This window comes from Notamacropus eugenii, chromosome 6 (assembly GCF_028372415.1).
Source record: "Notamacropus eugenii isolate mMacEug1 chromosome 6, mMacEug1.pri_v2, whole genome shotgun sequence".
In the NCBI taxonomy this organism is placed as follows: domain Eukaryota; kingdom Metazoa; phylum Chordata; class Mammalia; order Diprotodontia; family Macropodidae; genus Notamacropus; species Notamacropus eugenii.
Genome location: NC_092877.1, coordinates 144885620 through 144891173, shown reverse-complemented (window position 1 = coordinate 144891173; position 5554 = coordinate 144885620).

The following is a 5554-nucleotide window of genomic DNA, read 5'->3' as shown; positions in this document are numbered from 1 at the left end:
TGCAAATTTTATCTCATTTGATCCTCACAATAACTCTGAGAAGTAGGTGATAGTATTATCCTCATTTTATAGTTGAGTAATGGACAGAAATTAAGTGACTTGCCCAGAGTCATATGACTAGTAAGTGTCTAAAGCTGAATTTAAACTCAGGTCTTCCTGACTCCCAGTCCAGTGTCATTGTGCCACCCAGCTGCCCATGGTTATAGAATACACATACAATGCCAGTGTTGATCAGTTTTGCCAAACTATTTTCTTTGTTAGGGAGAATTCTCTGCAGGATTAAGGTATTGTGAGAAATAGCATTTAAAAAAAAGAAAAAGAAAGTACTTTGAATTTGGAATCAGATGATCTGGATTCACTCCCCAGGTTTGTGGCTTATTTACCTATGTGGTTTTGGCCAGGTCTTTAACCTTTCTGGGCCTTAGTTTCCCCATATGTAAAATGAGAACATTGGATTAGCCAAGTGCTAAATCCGTTCTTGAAAATTATTGTTTTCTTAAAGGGAAAACCATTTTAAAACTCCTGAAATAAGATATAAAATGAATGTAACAACTCTTTCACAGGGCTGTTCCTAGGATACTGAATTACCAATTTGACAAGGAGGTTTCTCTAATTACTTGGTGAGCGCTAGTTAAATATCAGAGGTAGTTCTTAAGTGACTTGACGCTACTCAATAGCGTGTGTTGTTCTTCATTACTGAAGAGGATACTGCCAATGGTAGGAACAACATGTATAATAAATAATAGAGGACTTCTTTTATAATTTATTATTCACTAAATGAGTCCTAAAATATCTCAGCATGGGGGTTTAGTATTTTTATCTCTGTCGACATTTTATTTTCAGACAGAGGGATTAGGTGACACTGCTGAAAAGTCCAATTAAGCTCTGAAAGGAATGAGGGACCTGAAATAAAGTTATTTAAATAGCTTTAAATAGCAAATATTTCCATTTAGAATTCAGAAAAATCTCCAGTTGGTGGGGCAAGCAGTTACATGGAAAAGCCTTTCTGGTCAGAAGGGAGGTTCTCATGTTGCCATAAATTTGTAAGAAAAGAAAAACAGTTAAGAAAGAATGGGGCGGGGGGAAGTATCACAGTGGAGAGAAGACATGAAGACAGGATGGCTGAGTTGAGCCCAAGGCAGCTTGAATTAGAGGATGGTGGCGATGGGGCCCATGATTAGATGGAATGGACATCAGGTGTAAATGCCCTGTTTCAAGAAGAATCCCCTAAATTACGTTGTTTTACGACTGGAAGAGCAAGTCTTAAAGCTGTCAGCCCTGAGAGAAATGCAACTGTCGCTGTTGCCATTGTTACTTCATCTTTCTCAGGCGTTTCCTGAGCGCATTGTCAGCCTCACTTTAAATAATGGAAATATCACCTTCGCCTGGACTCTGTCGTCCGTGCCAGCACTGCTCTGCTTCTGAGCTGCTGAAAGGAGAAATTGTTCGTTGTTAGGAGGGTGGAATGTCTTCCATCCACCCTCACATTTTTAAACTAGATATAGGTAGAAAGGTTTGCATTAATTATTTTTAAAATATGTAGTGGAATTGTAGACTGAGACCTGCAAGGAACCTTAGAAGTCACCTGGTATGATCCCTTCATTATCATTTCATTGAAAAAATGGAAATGCATAGAGAGAAATTGACAAAAAAGTTGAGAACTTCTGCTTCAAGTCTGTGATCCCATGTTTATCAGAAAAAGGAGATTACAGGATTCCGCACTGGAAGGAGGCCCACAGGTCATCTACATTATTTTACTGATGAGGAGACTGAGTCCCGGAGAGAAATTTCCTTTCCAAAATCATACAGGTAGTAAGTAGCAGTGCCTGAACTCAGGTGTTCTGGCCCTAAATCCAACAATTTTCCCACTGTACCACAACCTCAGCATCTCTACGGAAAATTGTTCTTTGAAAACATCATCTAATCAAGTGGTTTTGCTTGCATATTAAGGTCTTTTCAGAGGTAGCTGTCCTGCATAGCTAAGAGTAGTATCAGTTTCCTCATTTATTTAATAAGAGTGTTAAACTATGTGATTTCTTCAAGCTTTCCATTGGTATGGTGTGAAATTGAAAATTACTGCCCCACTTTATTCTGTATTATTTATTACTTATTGATTGAGAATTGTATGTACTTGAATCAGTTCTTGGGAATTATTTTGATTTAAAAGACAGTGTGACTACTTAGTCTGTAAGATGGTTTGCCTTCTTTATAGGAGTTTAACTTCACCACTTCTCTACACCATAGCCTGGTCTCATTGAGTCAACATGGTCATAAGATATGCTCCCTGGTCATTGTGGGACCACTCTGGCATATGCGGTTGCTGAGAAAGAATTCTTCAGAGGATGTTAACTCATTTTGTGTTTTCATCTTATCATGGTCATTGGAAATCCTCTTTTGCAAGCAAGTCAGTATGATTATGCCAAATATAAGCCCACCACACACCTTTACCAACTGTATAGACTATTCTTTCTGCTTTACTGCATCCTTTGCCACTGAGAAGCTTTGGGATCTCACTTATTGGCAACTGCTAGTCTTGTTAATAAATGATCATGCTCAGACTTTGTGCCTCAGTTCTCTTCAGTGCAGATTTTTATCATGTTAATTGGCAACCCTGGTCTAGCTAGGCAGTGAATGGGGGTGGGAGGCAGAGAGAGAAAAACTAATTCACTCAAAACTTCATTTTGCAGGTGAGAAAACTGAGACTCAGAGAGTTGAAGTGCTTCAGAGTGGTGCTCAAGTTTACAAGTAGCAAAATCAAGGTCTTTTAAAAAAACTTTTTTATTTTCTCTCAATTATATGTAAAAGCAATTTTAAATATTTGTTTTCGAAATGTTGAGTTCCAAATTCTCTCTCTTCCTCCCTCTCCACCCTCCTCATTGAGAAGGCAAGCAATTTTTCTTGCCTTTTATGTGAGATAATTTACTCATTCTATTCCTCCCTTTCCTGTCCTCCCAGTACATTCCTCTTTCTCATCCTTAATTTTATTTTTTTAGATATCATCCCTTCATACTCAACTCACACTTGTGCCCTCTGTCTATATGTACTCCTAACTGCCCTAATAATGTGAAAATTTTTATGAGTTACAAGTATCATCTTCCTGTGTAGGAATATAAATGGTTTAATCTCATTAAATTCCTTATGATTTCCCTTTGTTGTTTATCTTTTTATGCTTTTCTTGAGTCTTGTATCTTAAGTTTGAATTTCCTATTCAGTTCTGGTCTTGTCATCAAGAATGCTTGAAAGTCCTTTATTTTGTTGAATACTCATTTTTCCCCCTGAAGAATTATATTCAGTTTTGCTGAGTAGATGATTCTTGGTTGTAATCCTAACTCTTTAGCCCTCCAGAATATCATATTCTAAGCCCTCCTGTCCTTTAATGTAGAAACTGCTAAATCTTGTATTATCCTGACTGTGGCTTCATGATACTTTTTTTTTCTGACAGTTTGCAATATTTTCTCCTTGATCTGGGAACTCTGGAATTTGACTATAATATTCTTTGTAATTTTCATTTTGATATCTCTTTCAGGAGATGATTGATGAATTCTTTCAATTTATATTTTACCCTCTGGTTCTAGAATCTCAGGGCAGTTTTCCTTGATAATTTCTTGAAAGATGATGCCTAGGCTCTTTTTTTTGATCATGGCTTTTAGTTAGTCCAAAAATTTTAAAATTGTTTCTCCTAGATCTATTTTCTAGGTCAGTTTTTCCAATGAGATATTTCATGTTGTCTTCCATTTTTTTCATTCATTTGGTTTTGTTTTATTGCTTTTTAATTTCTAATGAAGGCATTACCTTCCATTTGTTCAATTCTAAATTTTTAAGGAGTTACTTTCTTCAGTAAGTTTTTGTACCTCTTTTTCCATTTGGCCAATTCTGCTTTTTAAAGCATTCTTCTCCTCATACCTCTTTTACCATTTGACCTGTTCTATTTTGTAAGATGTTACTTTCTTCAGTATTTTTTTGCATCTCTTTTACCAAGCTGTTGACTCTTTTTTTTCATGATTTTCTTGCACCACTGTCATTTCTCTTCTCAATTTTTCCTCCTATCTTTCTTACTTGATTTTCAAAACCCTTTTTGAGCTCTTCCATGGCCTGTGGCCAATTCATATTTTTCTTGGAGGCTTTGGATGTTGGAGCTTTGACTTTGTTTTCTTCTGAGTGTGTTTTGATTTTCTTTTTCACCATAGTAACTTTCTAAGTTGCAGATTTTTTTTCTGTTGTTTGCTCATTTTCTAGTCTATTTCTTGACTTTTAATTCTTTGTTAAAGACGGGCTCTTCTTCCAGGGTAGAGGGCATACTGTCCCAAGATTCAGGGGTTTTGTGTAGCTGTTTACAGAGATATTCCTAGGGACCTGTAAGTTTTCAGTTTTTCAGAAGTGGTATGATCTAAAGTGACGTGCATTTACTACTCTCCTGGTCTGTGCTCTGGTCTATGAGTGATCACAAGCACTCCTTTCTGAACTGGAACTGTGAGGAGGGTGCCTGCTTCACTGTGACTACAAGCTCTGGTGTGTTAGTGCTTCTCCTTGCCCTGGGATTGCCACTCAGGACTGCAATCCAGATCTGAATATGGCTGAAGCGACAGGGTCCTGCCTCCAGTGCTAGCAAAGAGACTCCTGTGTAATCTCTTTATGATCAGTTATTCAATCCCTTTACCCTCTGTGGGCCAAGAGCTCTGAAAGCAGCCACTGCCACTGCTAATTCAGTGACTCTCAAGGCCTGCTCCTAGTCTGATGGGTCCTGGGCTATGTTGGTGTAGGCCTACACTGGACTTTATTCCACTCTCACACATGTGCAATAGACCTTTCCTGTTGACCTTCTAAGTTGTCTTTGGCTAGAAAATTATTTCACCCATCCTTTTGTGGGTCCTGCCACTCCAGGAATTGTTTTATGGCCTTATTTAAAGGTGTTTGGAGGGATTTGGGGGAGACCTCAGGCTAGTCTCTGCCTTTTCTCTGCCATCTGGAACCAAGGTCTTGAAATCAGAGGACTGTGCTTTCCCCTCACTATAACTGAGGTAAAGGCTTTGCAGGTAAATGTACGTTCTAGATTTTTGTAACTCATACAAAAATATTCTCTTCCCACATCCTTCTCTGATGCTTTATGAGGGTATGCTGGGTTTTCAAAGGTTATCCGAAAAGAGTGCAAACTGTGATGGGTGCTATCAAGTTGCAAAATTTCTGAGAAGAAGCTCTGGGAGGGATCATTCTAGTATAATTCTAGCTAAGTACAGACAGACATCATCAGAGGATCTGTCATCAGGTGATGATTTATTTTAGGCCCTAGCAATTCATGATGACCACCCATTAAGGTATGACCTATAAAATATACTTATTTCTCAATATTGTTAGATACAAGTTAGTAGTAAATATTAGAAATCATGTTTTAGTTTAAAATACCTTCAATTGCAACATCAAACTTGAAGTCAGAAATACTCAAGTACGGCTCTTGTTTCAGACACTTCCTGGCTGGACAATCACTTAGTTTTTCTGTGTTTTAGTTTCTCCATCTTGAAAATGAGGATAATAATGGCACTTACCTGATAGATTTTTG